Source organism: Dromiciops gliroides, chromosome 3 (genome assembly GCF_019393635.1).
Source record: "Dromiciops gliroides isolate mDroGli1 chromosome 3, mDroGli1.pri, whole genome shotgun sequence".
NCBI lineage: Eukaryota > Metazoa > Chordata > Mammalia > Microbiotheria > Microbiotheriidae > Dromiciops > Dromiciops gliroides.
The window spans coordinates 401,887,517-401,913,199 of NC_057863.1; the positions used below are offsets into that span (position 1 = coordinate 401,887,517).

The 25,683-nt window shown below is 36.5% G+C and overlaps 1 pseudogene; it reads left to right on the forward strand.

Moving 5' to 3' along the window:
• The first annotated feature begins 285 nt into the window (after positions 1-285).
• The window catches only part of LOC122747685, a 57,267-nt pseudogene continuing 31,869 nt past the window's right edge, over positions 286-25,683 (forward strand).

Here is a 25,683-nt window from a genome sequence, read left to right on the forward strand (position 1 = left end):
TTTAGACTTCTCCTCACTAAGAAGGAAGCAGAGGGGCAGCTAGGTGGTACAGTGGATAGAGCACCAGCCCTGGATTCAGGAGGACCTGAGTTCAAATCCGGCCTCAGACACTTAACACTTACTAGCTGTGTGACCCTGGGCAAGTCGCTTAACCCCAATTGCCTCACCAAAAAAAAAAAAAAAAAAAAAAGGAAGAAGAAGAAGAAGGAAGCAGAGAACTATGTTTTCTGATGCAGATTCCTTTCCATCTTGAAGGAGTTAGCATCCCAGAGCAATGGCAAGCAGATGTTTTCTTGGGCCAAAACTGAGTTAGTGTCTGATGTAAGGCAATAGCAGCAAGAGCTCATGAGGTAGGAAACACAAAGCAAAATTTTAGAAGCTGAATTCCAAAATGCTGAAAACATTTTTCAAGAGAAGTCTGGTTATCAAAGGGACTTTAAGTTGGAAGGATGGAAATAAGAGGAGTCAGAGAAAAATGAACAGTATGCTCAGGAAGGAAAGCATCTTGTCCAGAGCCAGCAGCAGCAGAAGAAAGTAGAGAATGCAGTGAAAGAGATGAAGAAGCCATTGGCCTACTACCTCAATTATGAGGAATTGGATTAGATGCTCTGAGAGCTTAACCTCATTAAAAAGAATAAGGGCCAGGACCTGAGCCAAGATGGCAGAGGAACAGCAGTTACTTGCCTGAGATCTCCCAAACACCTCTCCTAATAACTTCAAATACTGCTATTAGACAATTCTTGGAGCAGAAGAACTCACAAAAAGACAGGGTGAAATAATTTTGCAGGCAAAGACAACATAGAACATAAGCAGGAAAGGTCTGTTGCACTGGGGTGAGAGTGGAAAGTAGTTCAGCACAGTCTGTGCCATCACAGTCCCTGACCCAGCAAGCCAGGAACAGACTTTGGGATCCTCAAAGTCAACAGTGGCAGCAACTATTTCTGGACCTCAGCCCATAGACAATAAGTGGGTTGAACAATTGGACAGAAGCAGATAACAAGGGTCTCTTTGCTTAGCACTGAGGCAGGACTCTTGTTTTGCCCATACTCTAATCCAGGTCATAGTCTTTGGTGGCATTTATAGGCCAGAGAGGAGCACAAGCACACAACACCTTGCAGTCACAGTGGAGTTGGATGTTCCTCATACTTCCAGGGCAGAAAAGCAGACTTGTGGTTGCTTGCAGACAAGAAAACAAGCCAGGAGAGTAGTAAATATACTTCTTAAATCATACCACCTAGGAAGAACTAAAAACTTTAAAATCCCTAGAAGTACCTCTGAAAACAGCTGCACAAACCCTCAAAGCCTGGGACAGTATACCCTCCACCCTAGAAATTCTGACCAGAGAAAATTTATATAGTGACAAAGAAAATCAAAATACAACCTCAGAAAAAGATAAAAAAGTCAAAGCACCTACATGCAAAGGATCCAAGAACAATCTGAATTGGTCTCAGGCCATAGAAATACCCAAAAGGACTTTACAAATAAAGTCAGAGAGGTAGAGGAAAAATGGAAAAAGAAATGAGAGTGATGTAAGAAAATCATGAAAAAAAGTCAACACCTTGTTAAAGGAGACAGACACACAAAATACTGAAGAAAATCATTCCTTAAAAACAGACTAGGTCAAATGGTAAAAGGGTAACAAAAAGCCAATGAGGAAAAGAATGACTTGAAAAGCTAAATTGGGGGCTTTGGGGGTGGAGCCAAGATGGTGGAGAGAAGCCAGAAAGTTGCCTGAGCTTTCCCATGTTTCCCTCAAAAACAACACTAAATCAAGCCTCTAAACAGGTTCTGGAACTACAGAACCTACAAAAAGACAGAGAGAAAAATCCTCCTACTTGAGATAATTTAGAGGACTTCAGGAAAGGTATGTCTCACTTGGGTGAAAGGGGAGGGTGGCTCAGCATAGCTCAGCTCTGCTTGGCTCACCATTGCTCAGCTCAGCAGGTAGCTCAACACAGCTGAGAGTGGGGCAGCTCAGAGTTGTAATAAGCTAGCAAAAGTGATCCCTGTGCCCCAGGAGCAGACTTCAACTTTATCAGTTTAAAAATAGGCTACAACAGGAGTTATATAACCTTTATCGGTTTAAAATTAGGCTACAACATAAGTAATAAACAAACAAACAAACAAAAAACCTTACCACTGACAGCTTCTATAGTGAAAGGGAAGACCAAAACTCAAACTCAGATGAGTTCATCAAAATGCCTGAAAGTGAAGACTCAAGTGGGAAAAAGATCTTGTCTCAAGACTAAAAAAATTTCTTTGAAGAACTCAAAAAGGCTTTTAAAAACCAAATGAAAGAGGCAGAAGAAAACATGGAAAAAAGAAATGAGAGTTATGCTGGAAAAAGAAGCACAAAAATTGACTGAGGAAAACAATTCCTTAAAAAGTAAAAATTGGCCAAATGGGAGAAAAGAATAGCCAAGAGGGAAGAATAATTGGCCAAATGGGAGAAAAAAAAATTGTCCAAATGGAAAAAGAGGTTCAAAAGCTTACCAAGGAAAATAATGCCTTAAAAATTTAAATTGGGCTAGTGGAAGCTAATAACTCCAAGCAGAATCAAAAAACTGAAAAAAAGAAGAAAATGTGAAATACCTCATTGGAAACACAACTAACCTAGAAAATATAACCAGGAGAGATAATCTAAGAATTACTGGACTACCTAAAAGCTATGATCAAGAAAAGAGTCTAGATGCCATATTCCAGGAAATTATCAAGGAAAACTGCCCTGAAATTATAGAATCAGAGGATAATTCATCATTGAAAGAATCCACTGAACACCTCTTGAAAGAGACCCCAAAAGGAAAACTTCAAGGAATATTGTAGCCAAACTCCAGATTTATCAGGTGAAGGAGAAAATGCTCCAAGCAGCCAGAAAGAAACAATTTAAATATCATGGAGCCATGGTCAGGATTGCTCAGGACCTAGCAGTTTCAACATTAAAGGATTGCAGGGCTAAGAATATGATATTCTGGAATGCAAAGGAGCTTGGATTACAACCAATAATCAACTACCCAGCAAAACTGAGCATTCTGTTTCAAGAGAAAAGATGGACATTCAATGCAATAGGGTACTTACAAAGTTTCCTGTGAAAAAGACCACAAGTGAACAGAAAATCTGATCTCCAAATACAAGACTCAAGAGAATTATAAAGAGGTAAACAAAGGCAGGGGGAGGGAAGGTTATTCAATGAGGTTAAACTGCTTACATCCCTATGAGGGAGGATAATAATTTTCATCTCTTGGGATCTGTATCTCTATTAGGGCATTGTTATTAAATTGACTTTGATGTGATGATATAAAGAAACCTAAGGGGCAGAATAAAAGGATACTAGGGGGAGGAGAGGGAGTGGGAGGTGGAATGGGGTTAATTACATCATATGAAGAGGTACAAAAAGAACCCATTACAATAGAGGGGAAAAAGGGAGGGGTAAGCATTGTTTCAATCTTAATGTCATCAGATTTTATTCAGGGCAGGTAAAAAATTCACTCCCATTTGTATACTGGAAGTTAGCTTACACTTTAAGGAAACAAAAGGGGAAGGGGAAAAGGATGGTATTGATAGAAGGAAGGGCAGAAGCAAGGAGGGGGGAAGAGGGCAAGGAAAGGAAGAGCAGCAAATAAAAGTGAGGGCAGATTGAGGGAGGCAGTGGTCAGAAGCAAAACACTGGTCAGGAGGGAATGGGTGAAAGAAGGGAAGAAAGAGGACAAAGGGGAAAAGAGGATGGAGGGAAATAAACAGTTAATAATCCCAACTGTGAATGTGAATGGGATGAACTCTCCCATAAAACAGAAGTGAATAGCAGAGTGGATTAAAAATCTGAATCCTATAAAAAGATGTTTACAAGAAACAAACTTGAAGAAGAGAGGTACACACAGAGTAAAGGTAAAAGGTTGGAGCTGAATATATTATGCTTCAGCTCAAACCAAAAAAATAGGGGTAGCAATTCTTACCTCAGAAAAAGAAACAGCAAAAATATATATAATTACAAGAGATAAGGAAAGAAACCACATCTTGTTAAAAGGTATGATAGATAATGAAGTAATATCAGTACTAAACATGTATGCACCAAGTGGTATAGCATCCAAATTCTTAGGGAAGAAGTTAAATGAGTTATAAGAGAAGGGAGCCAAGATGGCGGAGAGGAAGCAGCAAGCTGCCTGAGCTCTCCTTCTGTTCCCTCAAAACGAACATTAAATCAAGCCTCTGAATGGATTCTGAAACTACAGAACCTGCAAAGAGACAGAGAGACACAGTCCTCCAACCAGAGATAATTTAGAAGACTTCAGGAAAAGGTCGGTCTGACTCGGGCAAAAGGGAGGCCCAGCGCAGGGCAGCAACCCAGCGCCGAGGGGGTTGGGGCAAGTCAGCAGGAGCTGCTGGCCACAGCCTAACAACTGAGGCTCCCCGAACCTGGCTCAAAAATCTGGTGGCCAAGAAGGACAGTGGAAAAACCTACCTGCATCGGCCGAGAGGGCCACGAACGGCAGGATCAGACGCCGGGGTCTGGCGCCTGGCTGGCCGAGCACAATCAGACAGGAAGTGCAGGGTGGGGGATCTCCACACACCATAAAGGCCTCAGAGTAAAAGCCCGGTCACACAGCACCTATACACCTGCACAAGAAGCCCAAAACAGGGACCCTGGGCTCCCAGAGCAGACCTCAACTTAAAGAATAAATAAATGAGCTGCAATAATGAGTAAGAAGCAAAAAAGAGCCCTCTCCATTGAGAGCTTCTGTATCAATAGGGAAGAAGCCAACACAAACTCAGATGAGGACAATAGCCTCAAATTGTCTACATCTGAAGCCTCACAAGGGAAGGTGAATTGGTCGCAAGAACAAAAAGCCTCCTGGAAGAGCTCAAAAAGGATTTTAAAAATCAATTGCAAGAGGTAGAAGAAAAAATGGGGAGAGAAATGAAAGCAAAACAAAAAAACTATGAAAAAAGAATCAGCAGCTTGGAAAAGGAAGCTGAAGAAAACAAAGCCTTAAAAAATTCATTTGGCCAAATGGAAAAAAAGCTGCATAATCTCACTGAAGAAAACAATACCTTAAAAAATTCACTTAGCCAAATGGAAAAAAAGGTGCATAATCTCACTGAAGAAAATAATGCCTTAAAAATTAAAGTGGGACAGTTGGAAGATAAGGAATCCATGAGACACCAAGAATCAGTCAAGCAGAATAAAAAAAATGAAAAAATAGAAGAAAATGTGAAATACCTCATTGGAAAGACAACTGATCTGGAAAACAGATCGAGGAGAGACAATTTGAGAATCATTGGACTGCCTGAAAGCCATGACCAGAAAAAGAATCTAGACACCATATTCCAGGAAATTATTAAGGAGAACTGCCCTGATATCATAGAATCAGAGGATAAAATCATCATTGAAAGAATCCACCGATCACCTCCTGAAAGAGACCCCAAAAGGAAACCTCCAAGGAATATTGTAGCCAAATTCCAGAATTATCAGGTGAAGGAGAAAATACTCCAAGCAGCCAGAAAGAAGCAATTTAAATATCATGGAGCCATAGTCAGGATTGCGCAGGACCTGGCAGCTTCAACATTAAAGGACCGCAAGGCTTGGAATATGATATTCCGGAAGGCAAAGGAGCTTGGATTGCAGCCAAGAATCTATTACCCAGCAAAAATGTGCATTTTCTTTCAGGGGAAAAGATGGACATTTAATGACATTGGGGACTTTCAATCTTTCCTGATGAAAAGACCAGAACTGAATAGAAAATTCAATCTCAACATATAAGACTCAAGAGAAGTTTAAAAAGGTAAACAGAGGGAAAAAAAAGTTACCCTATTAGGTTAACCTGTTTATATCCCTACACAGGAAGATAATACTCATAACTCTTAAGAACTGTAAATGTATTTGGGCAGAGAGAAGGACTAGAGGGTATAAATATAAATTGTCTTTGATGTGATGATACAAAAGAATTAAGGGGATAAAAAGGGAGTCTATGGGGAGGAGAGGAAAGGGGAGGTGGAATGGGATGAATTATATCATATGAAGAGGTGGAAAAAAACCTATTACAATAGAGGGAAAGAAAGGAGGGGGAAACATGGTTTCAACCCTATTCTCATTAGATTTGACTCAAAGAGGGAATAACATATACGTTCATTGGGATAAAGAAACTTAACTCATTCTTTAGGGAAACAAAAGGGGAAGGGAAAGGGGGGGACTGATAGAAGGGAGGACAAAAGCAAGGGAGAAAAGGGTAAAGAAAAGAGGGGGGGTGATAAAAAGGGAGGGCAGATCGGGGCAGGCAGGGGTAAGAAGTAAAACGTTGGTGAGGAGGAATAGGGTCAAAGAAGGGGGGAAAAGTACAAACGGGGTAAATAGAATGGAGGGGAATAGACAGTCAGTAACAATAACTGTGAATGTGAATGGGATGAACTCTGCTATAAAACGGAAGCAAATTGCAGAGTGGATTAAAAACCAGAACCCTATAATACGCTGTTTACAAGAAACACATTTGAAGCAGAGAGATACACACAGAGTAAAGGTAAAAGGGTGGAGCAGAATATATTATGCCTCAGCTAAAGTAAAAAAGACAGGGGTAGCAATCCTTATCTCAGACAAAGTGCAGGCAAAAATAGATCTCATTAAAAGAGGTAAGGAAGGAAATTACATCTTACTTAAAGGTACTATAGATAATGAAGTAATATCAATATTAAATATGTATACGTCAAGTGGTATAGCATCCAAGTTCTTAGAGGAGAAGTTAAATGAGTTACAAGAGGAATTAGATAGTAATACTATACTAGTGGGGGATCTGAATCTCCCCCTCTCAGAATTAGATAAATCTAGCCAAAAAATAAATAAGAAAGAAGTGAAAGAGGTGAATAGATTACTAGAAAAGTTAGATATGATAGATGTCTGGAGAAAATTGAATGGGGATAGAAAGGAATATACATTTTTCTCAGCAGTACATGGCACATTTTCAAAAATTGACCATGTATTAGGGCACAAAAACATCATAGTCAAATGTAGAAAGGCAGAAATAGTAAATGCATCCTTCTCAGATCATGATGCAATAAAAATTACATGTAAGAAAGAGCCAGGGAAAAGTAGAATGAAAATCAATTGGAAACTAAATAATTTCATTCTAAAGAATGAATGGGCCAAACAAGAAATCATAGAAACAATCAATAACTTTATCCAAGAGAATGACAATAATGAGACAACATACCAAAATCTATGGGATGCAGCCAAAGCAGTGCTTAGGGGAAAATTTATAGCTCTAAATGCTTACATGAATAAAAAAGAGAAAGAGGAGATTAATGAATTGGGCATGCAACTTAAAAAGCTAGAAAAAGAACAAATTAGAAATCCCCAATTAGACACTAAATTAGAGATCCTGAAAATTAAAGGAGAAATTAATAAGATTGAAAGCAAAAAAACTATAGAATTAATCAATAAAACTAAGAGCTTGTTTTATGAAAAAACCAATAAAATAGATAAAATATTGGTTAATTTGATTAAAAAAAAAGAAAGAAGAAAACCAAATTCCCAGTATCAAAAATGAAAAGGGTGATGTTACCACCAATGAAGTGGAAATTAAAGCAATAATTAGGAAATATTTTGCCCAACTGTATGCCAATAAATTTGACAATCTAAATGAAATGGATGAATATTTACAAAAATACAAACTGCCCAGGTTAACTGAAGAGGAAATAAAATCCTTAAATAAACCCATATTAGAAAAAGAAATTGAACAAGCTATTAATGAACTCCCTAAGAAAAAATCCCCAGGGCCAGATGGGTTTACGGGTGAATTTTACCAAACATTTAAAGAACAATTAATTCCAATATTATACAAATTATTTGGAAAAATAGGTGAAGAAGGAGTTCTACCAAATTCGTTTTATGACACAAATATGGTGGTGATACCAAAACCAGGCAAAGCAAAAACAGAGAAAGAAAATTATAGACCAATTTCCCTAATGAATATTGATGCTAAAATCTTAAATAAGATACTAGCAAGGAGATTACAGCAAGTGATCACCAGGATAATACACTATGACCAGCTGGGATTTATACCAGGAATGCAGGGCTGGTTCAACATTAGGAAAACTATTAACATAATCAACCACATCAATAAGAAAACCAACTAAAATCATATGATTATCTCAATAGATGCAGAGAAAGCTTTTGACAAAGTACAGCACCCATTCCTAATAAAAACACTAGAGAGTTTAGGAATATGTGGAGCTTTCCTTAGAATAATAAACAGTATCTACCTAAAGCCATCAGCAAGTATTATATGCAATGGAGATAAATTAGAGGCCTTCCCAATAAGATCAGGGGTGAAACAGGGATGTCCATTATCACCCCTATTATTTAATATTGTTCTAGAAATGTTAGCTTTAGCAATCAGAGAAGAGAAAGGAATTAAAGAAATTAGAATAGGCAAGGAGGAAACAAAACTATCACTCTTTGCAGATGATATGATGGTATACTTAAGGAATCCTCGAGAATCAAGCCAAAAATTACTTGAACAATTAACAACGTTAGCAAAGTAGCAGGATATAAAATAAATCCACATAAATCATCAGCATTTCTATACATGACCAACAAAGTCCAGCAGCAAGAGATAGAAAGAGAAATTCCATTTAAAGTAACAGTAGATAATATAAAATACTTGGGAGTCTACTTGCCAAGACAAACCCAGGAACTCTATGAACACAACTACCAAACACTCTTCACACAAATCAAATCAGATCTAAATAATTGGAAAGATATCAATTGCTCATGGATAGGCAGACCTAATATAGTAAAAATGACAATACTGCCTAAATTAATTTACTTATTCAGTGCCATACCAATCAGGCTACCTAAAAATTATTTTATACAGGTAGAAAAAATAATAACAAAATTCATCTGGAAAAACAAAAAATCAAGAATATCCAGGGAAATAATGAAAAAAAATTCACAGGAAGGTGGGTTAGCGGTACCAAACCTGGAGCTTTACTATAAAGCGGCAGTCATCAAAACTATCTGGTACTGGCTAAAAAATAGAGTGGTAGACCAATGGAATAGGCTAGGCTCAGGAAATGCAGTAGTAAATGACACTAGTAATGTAGTGTTTGATAAACCCAAAGACTCCAGCTTCTGGGATAGGACCTCAGTATTTGACAAAAACTGCTGGGAAAACTGGAAGATAGTATGGCAGAAATTAGGCATAGACCAACATCTTACACCTTATACTAAAATAAGGTCAAAATGGATACATGATTTAGACATAAGAGGTGATACCATAGGTAAATTAGGAGAAAAATGAATGGTGTACCTATCAGATCTTTGGAAAGGAAAACAGTTTTTGACCAAACAAGAGATAGAGTATATTATAAAATGCAAAATGGATGATTTTGATTATATTAAATTAAAAAAATTTTGTACAAACAGAAGCAATGCATCCAAAATTGGAAGGGAGGCAGAAAGCTGGGAAACAATTTTTGAGGCCAGTGCTTCTGATATAGGCCTCATCTCTAAAATATATAGGGAATTAAATCAAATTTATAAGAATCCAAGTCATTCCCCAATTGAGAAATGGTCAAAGGATATGAACAGGCAGTTTTCTGATGAAGAAACCAAAGCTATCTATTCCCATATGAAAAAATGCTCTAAATCTCTAATGATTAGAGAGATGCAAATTAAAACAACTCTGAGGTACCACCTGACACCTATCAGATTGGCTAAAATGACAAAAAAGGAAGATAATAAATGTTGGAGAGGTTGTGGGAAAATTGGAACACTAATGCATTGTTGGTGGAGCTGTGAGCTGATCCAACCATTCTGGAGAGCAATTTGGAATTATGCCCAAAGGGCGATAAAGCTGTGCATACCCTTTGACCCAGCAATCCCACTTTTAGGTCTTTTGCCCAAAGAAATCATGGAAGGGGGAAAGGGACCTACATGTACAAAAATATTTATAGCTGCTCTTTATGTGGTAGCAAGGAATTGGAAGTTGAGGGGGTGCCCATCAATTGGGGAATGGCTGGACAAGTTGTGGTATATGAATACAATGGAATACTATTGTGCTGTAAGAAACGATGAGCAGGAGGAGTTCAGAGAAACCTGGAGGGTCTTTCATGGGCTGATGATGAGTGAGATGAGCAGAACCAGAAGAACATTGTACACAGTATCATCAACATTGAGTGTTGACCCACTGTGATGGACTATATTCTTCTCACCAATGCAATGGTACAGAAGAGTTCCAGGGAACTCTTGATAGAAGAGGATCTCCAAATCCAAGAAAAAAAAGAAAGAAAGAAATGTGGAGTATAGATGCTGATTGAACCATATTATTTCTTTTGTTTTGGGTGCTGTTGTTTTTTTTTTCTATTTTGAGGTTTTGCATCACTGCTCTGATTCTTTTTCTTGTAACAGGATTAATGCAGAAATAGGATTAATGTTATTATGTGTTTATATATATATATGTGTGTATATATATATATCTATATGTATATGTCCAGAGATATATAGATATAACCTATATCAGATTACCTGCTGTCTAGGGGAGGGGGGAGGGAGGGGAGGGAGGGAGAAAAATCTGAAATTGTAAAGCTTGTATAAACAAAAGTTGAGAATTATCTTTACATGTAACGGAAAAAATAAAATACCTCATACATTAAAAAAAATGAGTTATAAGAGGAAACAGACAGCAAAACTGTACTAGTGGGGGATCTCAACCTTCTCCTCTCAGACTTAGATAAATCTAACCACAAAATAAACAAGAAAGAAGTTAAAGAGGTGAAGAGAATCCTGGAAAAAATGTGGTATGTTATTGCAATGGAACATTGTTGTCCTATGAGAAATGATGTGCAGGATGCTTTCAGAAAAACCTGGAAAGATTTACATGAGCTGATGCAAAGTGAAATGTACTGTGTATAAAGTAACAGCAGTATTGTAAGATGTTCAGCTGTGGATGACTTAGCTATTCTCAGCAATACAAAGATCCAAGATCAACTGTGAATGACTCATGATGAAAAATGCAATCCATCTGCAGAAAAAGAATTGTTGGTGGTTGAACACAGATTGAAACATAATTTTTTTAAACAAATTTTATTTTTCTTGAGGTTTTTTTGTCTCCTTTCTTTCAAAACCTGACTAATATGGAAATGTTTTGTTTGACTTCACATGTGCAACTTATGCTGAAAAAGATAAAAATTTTAAAATTAAATTAGTAAATACTAATAAGGCCAAAAGGAACAAAGAAAAGAAAGAAAAATCTTACTACGATGACCCCACACTTCTTCTCAACAGATTCAGTATCTGGCCCAGGTACCACTGGGTTGGCATGAATAGCTTCAATGGCTTTGAAGAGAAGTGTTTTGCCAGACTTGTCAGCAAGAAACTGTTGATGAACTTTCCTATGAATGGATTACTGAGGATATGTACCTCCTACAATTAATAAATAATAGCTGTAGGTTCTGGTTGTGGAAACAAGACAAATAAGACAGCTAGGCAGCTCCAGGGCTAACACTTTACTCATGCTAGCCATTCTTGGGTGCCAACAATGACTATGGGAGTGGGATTAGGATTTGATCCAGGGGAAGCATGATCCAGGGAAATGTCTATATTCTTTAGGCATTCACACAGTTTCTCCCTTCTTTGATGTGATACATGTTCCACAGAGGGTCATACAGGTACACTGGAATTCGTTCTTGATTGTTTTTTTTCATTTTTCCTAACAAGCATACATCAGTTCTTGTAATCTTGTTCTTTCTTTTTTCTTGAGGATTCTAAAGCCATTTGTTGTTCCTTCTAGTGCACCCTCTTGGGGGTGAGGTTGGGGGGATGACATATTTCATATATCTAGAAAATAGGTAGCAGGGGCTTTCTTGGAGTTAAGTGAGAGCTAGAAGTGGATATGAAGCAGAGATTAGGTTAAATTGTTTAAGTAACTGCTCACATCTCATGCTCCTAGAGAATGACCCTCTGGCCATTGCTCAGTCATTTGGAGCAGAAGTTGAGTTTGAATCAATCCTTCCATTTGTGAAAATAAGGGACTCATTTTTCACTTGAAATCTATTAGAGGAAATCACTGCCAAGCTAAGGTGCCATTCTCCCTCTCTTAACTCTGACCAAGAACTGTAAAAGAGAAGCCTAAGCTTACAGCTGATAGGTAAGAAGGGAGTGCTGGTTGATTCTTGTTTCTGGAAAAGGGACTGAAGTATGCAGAGCATAATTTTTTTTCAAAATGTCTATAGGACTCTATGGTCTCTAGGGTGTTCATGAAAATACACTGATAACACATTTTTAGAAAATCAGGTACTCCTAGGTTGCCTTCACATTTTTCTTGATTCCCTTCTTAGTGTTGACCTTTTGTTCTTACAGAAGAATTTTGTTATTAGTATTTCTACTTCTCACTGTAGATGGGGGGTGGAGCCAAGATGGCAGAAGAAAAGCTATGACTCTCCCAGATCCGGAAAACCTGTCCACATACATTCAAAAATAGTGTGAAAAGATACTTTTGGAGCAGCATAACCCACATAATAACAGTGAGACTCTTTTCCACCCAAAGATGGTTTAATTAGGTGACTGGGATCACCTGTGGTTCAAGCTGAGCGAGGAACACAGCTCATGGAACAGGAGCAGCCTCAATTAGGCTGCACATCCAACCAAAGCCTCAGAATCTTCAGCTGCTTATTCTGAAGCTTAGCTTGTGATGAGGGGGTCCAGCAGTTGGGGGGAATAGCTGCAGTCTCTGCTGCAACTGGGGTGGGAATCTCACATTCTAAACCAGTAAGCAAGGTTGAAGGACAGCCATCCAGTGGGGTAGAGGCACAGGCATGCCAAGCTTCCTACCATAGAGAATCAGATTTCAATTAGACTTCTATTTCTGGCTCAAAGAGAAAGCATGCTGTTGTTACTCACAGGCCAGGAAGGCTGAGAAAAAGCCAAATTACCCCCCAGGTGAAGCTGTAGCTCAGAATAGTGTATCCTGGAAGCAACGCTATGCTTTAAGAAGGAGTTAAAAGCCAAGAAATAGGGTATGAAGATGAGTAAGCAGAAAAAACAGCAGATCATAAAAAGCTGCTTTGGGGGCAAGCTAGACCAGAATACACCCTTAGAAGTTTCCGAAAAAAAGTATGAATTGGTCTTAGGCCTTGGAAGTGCTCAAAAGGGAATTTGAAGAGAAAGTAGGAGAGATAGAAGGAAGATTTAGAGAGGTGGAGGAAAGAACGGAAAGAGAAATGAGAGTGATGCAGGAAACTTATAAGAAAAATGTAAACAGCTTGAAAAGCCAAATGGAAAAGAATACTAAAAAGCTCTCTGAAGAAAATAATTGCCTAAGAATTAGGACTGAACAAATGGAAACTAGTGACTTTATGAGAAGCCAAGACATAGTAAAGCAAATCCAAATGAATAAAAAATTAAGGGAAATAAGAAATATATCCTTGGTAAAACAGCTGACCTGGAAAATAGACCCAGGAGAGATAATTTGAAAATCATCTGAATACCTGAAAACCATGACCAAATAAGAACTTAGACAGCATCTTCCAAGAGATTATCATGGAAAATTGCCCTGACATTCTAGAAGCAGAAGGTAAAATAGAAACTGAAAGAATCCACAATAACTTCCTGAAAGAGATCCCAAAAGAAAAACTTCCAGGAATAATAAAGCCAAATTCCAGAGATCCTAGGTCATGGAGAAAATATTGTAAGCAGCTAGAAAGAAGGAATTCAAATACTGTGGAGACACAGTCACAATAAAACATGATATAGCAACTTCTACATTAAAGGACTGGAGGACATGGAATAGGATATCCCAGAGGGCAAATGAACTGGGACTAAAACCCAAAATCATTTACCCAGCAAAACTAAGTATAATCTTTCGGGGGGAAAAATGAGACTTCAATGAAAAAGAGGAATTCCAGGCATTTGTGATGAAAAGACCTGAACTAAATAGAAAATGTGACTCTCAAATACAAGACCCTACAGAAGCATAAAAAGGAAAACAGGAAAAAGAAATCATGAAGGACATGATTGCAAGGGTAAACAGTTTCCATTCTTCAATGAGAAGATAATACTTCCAACTCATAAGAACTTTCTCAGTATTAGGGCAGCTGAAAGGAATATACTTGGACAGAGGGCATAGGTGTGAATTAAATATGAATGGATGGTATATGTAAAGCATTTATCCTTGTTTTTTTTTAGGGCAAGAAGGGTGGGGTGGCTTATGACTGGGGCTGGATTTGGGCTTGGGGCCTCCTGGGTCCAGGAATGGTGCTTTGTCCATTGTGTCACCTAGCTGACCCACGATGACATCTTTAAAATAAAGTTAAGTGGTGGGGCAGCTAGGTGGCACAGTGGATAGAGCACCAGCCCTGGATTCAGGAGGACCTGAGTTAAAATCCAACCTCAGATACTTAACACTTAACTAGCTGTGTGACACTAGGCAAGTCACTTAACCCCAATTGCCTCAACAAAAAAAATGAAACAAACAAAAAAAATAAAATAAAGTTAAGTGGTAAGAGGAATACACTGGAAGAAAGGGAAAAGGAGAGGTGGAAGCATGTAAAGTAACTCAAATAAAAGAAACAAGAAAAAGCTTATGGAGTGGAGGGGAAAATGGGGAAGGAGCAGGGGAGTAAGTGAATCTTACTTTCATCAGAATTGGCTCAAACAGGAAATAACGTACAAATTCGAGTGGGTATAGTAATATATTTTTCCCTGAGCGAAAGTGAGAGGGGGGGAGGAAAAGAAGGGGAGAGTTGAAGGAAGGGAGGGCAGATTGAGGGAGGGGGCAGTTAAAAGCAAAACACTTTTGAGGAGGGATAGGGTGAAAGAACATAAAAAATGGAGTAAATATCAAAGGGAAGGAATAGGATGAAGGGTAATACAGTGAGCAATAGTAACAGTATAAGAAATGATTGGCAGTATGCTATCAGAAGGATGTATGAAAAATGCAAACCATCAACAGAGAAAGAACTGATGGTATTTGAATACAGATTGAAGTATAATTTTATTTGTTAGTTCCTCTTGCTAAAGTTATTCTATTTTCTTTCATAACTTGAGTAATGTGAAGACGCTTGGCATAACTGCACATATATGATTTATATTGAATTGCTTGATTCCGTAGAGAAGGCTGAGGAGGGAGGGAGGAAAAAAATTAGCTTTTAAAAAAACCAACGTGAAGAAACAAAAAGCAGGTGGATTTCAGAGAAACCTGGGAGGACCTGCATGAATTGATGCTGAGCAAGATGAGCAGAACCAGGGGAATGCTGTACAACATTTTGTGGTCATCAACTGTGACAGACTTGACTCTTCTCAGCAAAACAATGGTCCAAGATAGTTTCAAAGGAGTCATAAGGGAAAGTGCTCTCCAAATCCAGAAAAAAAAAAGAAATGTGGTATCTAGATGCAGATTGCACCATGCTATTTCTACCTTTTTTTTGTTTTCCTTTAATGAGGCTTTTCCATTTGCTCTGATTCTTCTCTCACAGCATCACTAATGTAGAAATATGTTTAATGTGATTGTATATATATAAAACCCATATCAGATTTCTTGCTGTCTTGGGAAATGGGGAGGGAGGGAGAAAAATTTGAAATTTAAATCTTATAAAAAAACAAATGTTGAAAACTATCTCTACATGTAACTAGAAAATAATAAAATACTTAATAAAAATAAATAAATAAGTAAAATAATTATAGACAATATGAAATACTTGGGAGTCTACCTGCCAAGACAAACCCAGGAACTCTATGAACACAATTACAAAAACACTTTTCACACAAATAAAATCATTAGTGTTCCAATTTTTTCACAGCTTCTCCAACATTTATTTTCCCTTTTCGTAATATTAGCCAATCTGATATGAGTGAGGTGGTATCTCAGAGCTGTTTGCTTTTCTCTAATCAGTAGTGATTTAGAGATTTTTTTCATATGGCAATAGATAGCTTTGATTTCTTCATCTGAAGACTGCCTTTGACCATTTCTCAATTGGGGAATGCCTTGCATTATTATAAATTTAATTTATTTCCCAATATGTTTTAGAAATGAGACCTTTATCAGAAACACGGACTGTAAAAATTGTTTCCCAGCTTTCTGCTTCCCTTCTAATTTTGGATGCATTGCTTCTGTTTGTATAAAACCTTTTTAATTTAATGAAATCAAAATCATCCATTTTGAATTTCATAATATTCTATGTCTCCTGTTTGGTCATAAATTGCTTTGCTTTCCATATATTTGAGAGGTAAACTATTCCTTCTTCTCCTAATTTACCTATGGTAAGACTCTTTATGTGTAAGTCATATACCCATTTTTACCTTATTTTGGTATACAGTGTAAGATGTTGGTCTATGCCTAGTTTCTGCCATACTATCTTCCATTTTTCTGAGAAATTTTTGTCAAATGGTGAGTTCTTATGCAATAAGCTGGAGTTTTGGGGTTTATTAAACAGTATATTACTAAAGTCATTTACCAATATGTCTGCTGTGCCTAACCTATTCCATTGATTCTCCACTCTATTTCTTAGCCAGTACCAAATAGTTTTGATTACTGCCACTTTACAGTGGAGCTTCAGATTTGGTAAAGCTAGCCCACATTCCTGGGCATTTTTTTTTCATTGGTTCCCATGATATTCTTGATCTTTTGTTTTTCCAGAGGAATTTTGTTATTATTTTTTCTAGCTCTATAAAATAATTTTTAGGTAGTCTGATTTGTATGGCACTGAATAGATAAATTAATTTAGGTAGAGTTGTAATTTTTATTATATTAGCTGGACCTATTCATGAGCAATTGGTATTTTCCAGTTATTTAGATCTGATTTGATTTGTGTGAAAAGTGTTTTGTAATTGTGCTCATAGAGTTCCTGGGTTTGTCTTGGCAGTTAGCCTCTCAAGTATTTTATATTGTCTACCATTACTTTTTTTTTTCTTTTTAAGTGAGGCAATTGGGGTTAAGTGACTTGCCCAAGGTCACACAGCTAGTAAGTGTGTGTTAAGTGTCTGAGGCCAGATTTGAGCTCAGGTACTCCTGACTTCAGGGCCGGTGCTCTATCCACTGTGCCACCTAGCTGCCCCTGTCTACCATTACTTTAAATGGAATATCTCTTTCTATCTCTTGCTGCTGGACTTTGTTGGTCTTGTATAGAAATTTATTTTATATCCTGCTACTTTGCTAAACTTGTTGTTTCAAGTATTTTTTTAGTTGATTCTCTAGGATTCTCTAAGTATATCATCTGCAAAGAGTGATAGTTTTGTTTCCTCCTTGCCTATCCTAATTCCTTTAATTCCTTTTTCTTCTCTGATTGCTAAAGCTAACATTTTTAGTACAATATTAAATAATAGAAGTGATATTGGACATCTCTGTTTTGCACCTGATCTTAGTGGGAAGGCCTCTAACTTATCTCCATTACATATAATGCTTGCTGATGATTTTAGGTAGATACTGCTTATTATTTTAAGGAAAGCTCCACCTATTCCTAAGTTCTCTAGTGTTTTATTAGGAATGGGTGCTCTATTTTGTCAAAAGCTTTCTCTGCATCTATTGAGATAATCATATGATTACGTGGTTAGTTTTCTTATTGATGTGGTTGATTATGTTAAGAGTTTTCCTAATGTTGAACCAGCCCTGCATTCCTGGTATAAATCCCACCTGGTCGTAGTGTATTATCCTGGTGATCATTTGCCGTAATCTCCTTGCTGATATCTTATTTAAGATTTTAGCATCAATATTCATTAGGGAAATAGGTCTATAATTTTCTATTGTTTTGCTCTGCCTGGTTTTGGTATTAACACTATATTTATGTCAGAAAAAAAAACCTATCTTTACATGTAATTAGAAAATTTAAAAAATCCTTTAATGATTAAAAAAATTAGAGATTCCCAAAATGCTTTTGTTTATGAGATATATCTAATGATATTTACTTTATTATAATTTAAAAGTGATAAATTTAAATCAACTATTCATTAATACAATTAGAACAATAACAATAACAAAAGCATGTTACATGTTAATAAAATGTTAAAATTTTAAAAATTAAAAAATAAAGTATTTACACTTCCAATATACCACATTAAGCATGGATATATTAGAAACTAAATGGTTTGTTTTCATTGTTATCAATAATGAAAATATATTGTTGTCAATTTTTAGTCTATTTTCCTATTTCACATTTAATCCAGAAATCTGGATTATGTTTCTCTTAAATCAATCTTTGTGCATAATTTTTGTTTGTTTGTTTGGTTGTGGTTTTGGTTTTGGTTTTTGGGGGTTTTTTGCAGGGCAATGAGGGATAAGTGACTTACCTAGGGTCACACACCTAGTAAGTGTCAGGTGTCTGAAGCCTGATTTGAACTCAAGTCCTCCTGAATCCAGGGCCAGTGATCTATACACTACACACCTAGCTGCCCCCTTTGTGCAGACTTAACATTCTTTTTTACTAATCTTTCATGTTTTTTGATGTCCTCATATATCATTCTGGGTAAATTATTTGATATGCTATATTAGGTTTGCCTTTGGCTGTTATTTCTCTCTATTTTCCTTGGAATTGTTATCTGAAGACATTTCTGGGTTTTATGGAAAGTTCTTGGCTATTAATTGATGTTGGCTAAAATTTGGTAGGAAATGATTGTAGTACAAGTTGATATCTCTTTCCATTTTTGGTCATCAGTTGCTTCTTTATGAGTCAAGTTGGAGCTATCTTAATTTGTCATAACCTATTCCTTTTATCTTTTTGGAACCTAAATTTGTATGAGCATGCCCCTATTGCCTAAAATGGGTGCCATCTTTGTTCTCAATGGGTAGTTTTGTGTAGTCTTCTTTGACTGACCATGCTTCTGTAAGGGTCGTGCCTTTAAAACTGGTAAGAATGAGATAGATTGTCCTTTACTGCTACTCTTTATCAACTGGGTTCTTTTCTGGTTTCTCCTTTCTGCCATGACCAGAGGGTAAAGATCACACTTCAGCTTGGGTACCATGAACTGTTCTGGTAAGAGGGGAAGACTTTCTTCTGCGAATCTTATTCTCTTTTACCCCAGCTCCCAGAAATGGCCCTGTGGATGTTTCTTTCTGTTCTGTGTCATTTGTCATTCTAAGATCCAGGTGTCATTTATGATCCCTACAAAATTTCAAAGCTCAAGCCAGGGTAAACTTCGAACCAGGATTCCAAGCAGGACAGTATAGCCAACCACCACAGGGTAGACAGGAGAATTCAGGAAACCTCAGATTTAAGCCCAAGGAGGATATTTGGCTTAGAAATGGGACTATGATCTATAGGAACTGAGCTGAACTGTGAACTTAATCCCCTTTAGAGAATTAGTGGTAGGTATAAGAGGCAATGGGATTATATCTCCCATACACTGGGGGAGTAAGTTTGCATATTGGTAATTGCTTCTTTTAAAGTGAATATTCCTGGGGGCAGCCAGGTGATGCAGTGGAGAAAGCACTGGCCCTGGATTCAGGAGGACCTGAGTTCAAATCCAGCCTCAGACACTTGAGAATTACTAGCTGTGTGACCCTGGGCAAGTCGGTTAATCCTCATTGCCCTGGCCAAAAAAATTAAATAAAGTGAATATTCCTTTATGAAAGCTCAAGTGTTACATTTATCTTTGATTCAAGTTTATTTTGATCTCTGAACTGACTATGTGATGATGAGACTATAAAATTATTTCTGATATTCAGAAAGATTGGCATTCAGCCCTAGAAAGTCTGTTAATGTTACCAAGTCCTTTACTTTCCACTAAGCCAACATGTATTCAATTCCCCATAATATTTGAGGTTTGTTATGGTAAATAAATTGCTCACTCTCCTCTTAAGGAAAATATTTTATAATATACAGGAATGGGAGTTCCACAGTATACAAACTATGGTTATCTTTCATATCCTAATTGTTCTTCAGTCCTTTTGGTAGTTCCTGACTCTTTGTGACTCCATTTGGGATATTTTAACTAAAATACTAGTCGTTTATCATTTTCTTCTCCAGCTTATTTTACAGATAAGAAAACTGAGGCAAATTGGTTTAAGTTACTTGTCCGTGGTCACATAAGTAGTAAGTGTCTGAGGCCAGAATTTGAACTCAGGAAGATGAATCTTCCTGACTACAGGTCTGGCACTTTATCCATTGCCCCACCTAGCTTCCAATTCATAGCTTAATATTTAATCATATATTGCAATGTATTTTTCCACTCTTTCCTATATTGGCCATTGTGCTGAAATTACTGGACATCAAAATATTTTGCAAGTTCTTCACAGAATATATTTTAATCAATATTAGGTACATAACCTTCAATTATGTCCATGATCATCTTTTTTGTTTATACAAATCTGAATACCATAAATTGAAGTCACCAATTTGACAATGTCTTTCAATCTTTCTTTCTTTCTTCCTTCCTTTCTTTCTTCCTTCCTTTCTTTCTTCCTTCCTTTCTTTCTTTCTTTCTTTCTTTCTTTCTTTCTTTCTTTCTTTCTTTCTTTCTTTCTTTCTTTCTTGTTTTGGTGAGGTAATTGAGGTTAAGTGACTTGCCCAGGGTCACACAGCTAGTAAGTGTTAAGTGTCTGAGGCCAGATTTGAACTCAGGTCTTCCTGACTCCAGGGCCAGTGCTCTATCCACTGTGCCACCTAGCTGCCCCTATTCAATTTTTCTTATTGCCTTTTTCCACAAAATTATGACAATTCTGCCAACTACTTCACCTGACTTCCTAAGGAAAATCAAAATCCATCCTATTATTTCCACAGAAATTCTGTATGCCTTCTTGTCTTGTTCATAGTTAGAATGTCAGTATTGATGTGGTTCGGACCCTTTAGTAATATAGCATCATTGGAAGAGGAGCTCCCATTTAGAGTCTAAATTCATTCTTATAGATACTCCAAAGTCTTTGTGATCTTAGTACACTCAAAACCCTTACCAAGGGGCAGCTAGATGGCGCAGTGGTTAAGCACTGGCCCTGGATTCAGGAGTAACTGAGTTCAAATCCAGCCTCAGACACTTGACACTTACTAGCTGTGTGACCCTGGGCAAGTCACTTAACCCCCGTTGGCTGCAAAAAAAAAAAAAAAAAAAAAACCCTCTTACCAAGCACACTGTCATCATCATTATGAAAAGCTAAACCAATTGCACAAAACTGAAGTTCATCTATTTTGCTTGATTTCATGGGTTGCTGTGAACAAAGAATATGTTAGTAGACAACTTATTCATGATGATGTACTTCTTGATAAATTAGGCTAATCCTCAGCAGGCTTGAAATTTTCTCTCTTTCACAATGGTATTTCATATGGTATACCATATTTAGGTTTTTTTTAATTACCTTTTTAAAAATGATCCTGAAAAAACAAATGTAAAATCCCCTATAATAAAGTTAAAACTAAGAAATCACTGTATATGATTTAATCAAACATGCTTCAACCTGCATTAAGGTTTCTTCTCTTTGAGACCTATGATTTTATCAGTATAGTATATCCTCAGAGAGGAATTTAATCTACCAGTGCAGATGGTACCTGTTCTTCAAATGTTTACTAGAGAAATGGTGGAGTCAAGTGACTTACTGAACATCACAGAACCTGCGTTAGAGGTAGGACTTAAATTTACTTCTTCCTAACTTTAAGTCTTAGTTTCTATCCATTATACCACACTTCTATTTTGATATATAATTGTATCAAAATCCCCAATAAGATCCCACTCTAGTGCCTCTTCATTGCATAAAAATTACTCTGAGTTCTTCATGGCTATACCAATGGAATATAAAATGTATATTTTAATCAAGCATTGATCTTATAAAATGTGTAAGGTTTTAAATGAATTTTGTTATCAGAACCCATAGATTATATGGCTCTTCAAATTAGCCACCCAGCTAAATTCAGAATCATCATCAGAAAACTGACTAACAAGTCATGATTTGGGGTGGAAAAATTAGGTGACCACACCTAAATATTACTATCTATTAAGTCACAAAAAATTTGCATTATTTGCCTTAAAGCGAGTATCTACACTGATGAAATAATAGATTGTTCAAGGACTAAAGTAATTATACAATAGAGAAAAATAATTTCTTCATGCCAGGTGGAAATTTTTTTGAAAATTAGAACAATCATAAAACTAAGAGCAATTGAATAATTTAATAAAGTAACCACTCCAGCCAGGTGTGGGCCCTAGGCTTACAGAGGGAAATGAAGCATTTAATTGTTGGTGTTATATATTCAGCAAGAGATGCATAAGTGTTTCCTGGGCCTTGCTAATGGCCTAAATATCATTAATAATTCATTAGCTCCATTTGTAGGAGATAGCTTATATAGTGTCAGAGCTAGAGAATGATGCAAAATGACTAAAGCAGCAGTAAATGGGGATAGGGAAGAAAATCTGAGAACATAACTATAATCTTGAGTACTATTTAAAAATACCTTTGGAAATAAATTTTAAATGAGTCAGATATCTGCCTCACAAATGAACTAGTGGAGATTTCTTCAGTAAAAACTAAGGAAAGGAAAGGATAATTTATGTGTGCCAGTGGGGATAGGGGATGAGGGGAGATTTTTTAAATTCTATTCTTTGATTAAAATTTTGGAAGATTTTTAATATGTTAAGGACAGTAATTTTGAAGTGTCTCTTATTGGGTATATCCATTACCTGAAGTAGTTTACTCCAGGCTTCAAGGAGCCAGTATAAAAAGATAGAAGTGTTTCTGTGAAATCCTACAAACATAATGAAGGCAGGGCCTCATGGGATCAAAAAGTAGTCTGTGTGCAGACAGAAAGAGGAGGAGTGAAAATTGTTTCCACTTTCACCTTGAATCAAATTAAATCAAATCAACAAATTCCTATTAAGTATCTGGTATGGCTAAGGCAGTGTACTAGGCCTCCTGGAGAATATGAAAAAATATAAGATACAGTTTCTACACTTATTGAGGTCACAGTCTACTGGGGAAACCAGATAGAACATAACAAAAACCACATGATCTATGAGCACTGTTTAAATATGATAATGTTTTTAGTTTATATAATTACAAAGAAATACATTAGTGGCAGAATGGTACAATGGGTAAATATCAAGTTTTGGAGTCAGAATATCTGAGTTTAAATCTTATTTTGGATTGTAGAGTCATATTCAAATTTTTTGAGACTTTAAGTTATATGATGCTCTTCCCTAGTATAAGGAGTGTCCTTATTGAGGATTCCCTATACCAATGAAATCATGGGTCTGTTGAAAGTGAATGAGAGAGATACAAGCAATTTGAAAATAGACAGTTAAAATGTAATAGATAAATAACAATAAAAGAAGTGTCACATAGTTATATATAAATACCACATGGTCGAGATAGTTAGAATGGAGCACTCTGGAAATTCAGAGAAAAAAGAGAACACCAGATCTCAATGGCCCTGCAAGTTTCAGGATATGAATTGGTCCCCGAAGAATAGGTTTGATTTAGACCTTTTTAGAATAGAGAAGATATTCTAAATCCCACTAATACAAAAACTGATCATTCCCCCTGCAACTGGGCTGCTCGTTGTAAATTTTCAGACAAGCAAAATCAAATCCAGAGGCATTTTAAGTGAATAGAAAAAGCTTAAGTATAAGAATAGAGTAGGAAGGGTGTTTTTGTTTGTTTTTGTTTTTAGTGAAGACAGTTTGTTTAGAATAAAATACTCATATAGTAGAATAGAAAGAAATATAATGGAAAAAAGAGGTTATGGACAGATTACAAAGGACCTTGAATGTCAACTAAGGTGTTTTATCTTTACCACTTAGGTAATGGGAAACAACTGAAGATTTTTGATTAGAGGAGTGACATAATCCAAGTATTATGTAAAGAGAATTACTGTTGTAATGGTGTGCAGAATGAATTTTAGAGTATAGATATAGAAACAGGGAGATTATGGCAAAAGTTTAGGTAATTGAAAAAAAGGGTCTGAATAAGGGTTGTGAAAGTGGGAGTTGAAAGTATGGCATGGTTAGATATTTTTAAGAAATAAATGTCAGGATATGGTGAATGATGGGGGACAAAGGAGAAAAGTTGGTGAGGACTAATATTCCAAACCTAAAACTGTAAGAAGATTGGTCCCATTACCATAAAGATGTAAGAAATGAGAATCAGACTATAGAACTGTACATACCTTTTGATTCAGCAATACCACTGCTAGGCTTACATGCCAAGACATCCCCCAAAAGAGAAAAAAGACCTATTTGTATAAAATATTTCTAGCAGCTATTTTTGTGGGGGCTAAGAATTGGAAACCAAAGGAATGCACATCAATTGGGGAATGGCTAAACAAACTGTGGTATATGATGGTGATGGAATATTATTATGCTATAAAAAAGAACTTGAGGATAAGTAGGATGACTTTGGAAAGACCTGGAAAGTCATATATGAAATGATGTATTGTGAAGTGAGAAGAACCGAAGGAACAACATACACAGAGATAGCAATATTGTTTGATAAAGAACTCTGAATGACTTGACTATTCTTAACAATACAATGATCCTAGACAATCCCAAAGGACTATTGATTAAACATATTATCCTTCTCCAAAGAAAGAATTGATATTGATGGAACAGACAAATGCATGCTATTTTTCACTTTCTTTAATTTTTTTCTTTTAATCAAGTTTTCTTGTTCAAATTGACAAATATGGTAATGTTTTATGTAATCATACATGTAAACCACATATTTGATTGTTTGTTGCCTCAGAGAGTGGGGAGGGGAAGGAGGGATAAAAATTGGAATGCAAACCTATAATTTAAAATGTCTGTTGAATTAAAAAAAAAAAGAAAGGAGGGGTTAGCTAGGTGGCGAAGTGGATAAAGCACCATCCCTGGATTCAGGAGGACCTGAGTTCAAATCCGGCCTCAGACACTTGACACTTGCTAGCTATGTGACCTGGACAAGTCACTTAACCCTCATTGCCCCAGAAAAAAAAAATATTAGGAAGACTTGATCCTATTTGTAGATGCATATCTACCAAAAAAGTCAAATGATATGGAGTTAGTAATTTTTCATAGAGAGGATGACAGATGGAATAATAGATGGAATGAATGGATGATAGATGGAATACCCAGTTATAGGACAATTAAATTCAAAGAGAAAGAACATTTCTAATATAGATAGAAAAAAGAAAAGATGGGTAGGACAAAAAAAATTAGATATTGACAAAAGAAAAGAAAAATAATCAACGGATATAATATCACCCTCTTGTCCTGCATTACCCCTACCTCACTGGCTCTCTGCCTGTTGGATCCTTGATGATTCTTACCATGCTTTCAAACTATCCCCACTGGACATTTTTTTCTAGGTAAGATGTCTTCACTTTATCTTATAATCTCCACTTTGTGGAGAATAAAAATAAGGTCTGGAAATGTTGTTTCAGTGGCATGGGAAATTCTCTGGAATAGAAATTTCCCCTGCTAATTAATTCAGGTTGGCAGCATGCCTACAATTTAGAATATAAGAGAATTATCTAGAGCACTTGAGAGGTTAAGTGACTTGCTAATGATGCCAAAGCAAGTATGCCTCTGATTTGGGACTTGAATACAGGTCTTTCTATGTATGAGATGGGATATTGATGCTCCAATTGGTTAAAATGCCAATTGAATATTAAAAAATGTAAAAACCTCCACTTGGGGTCAAAAAGTCACTATTGGTAGATGTGAATTGATATAAAAATGAAACTTATCATCTTCACTTCTAAACTTGAATTCCCTTCAACTTTCTAACCTATTTGATCCTTTACTGTCAT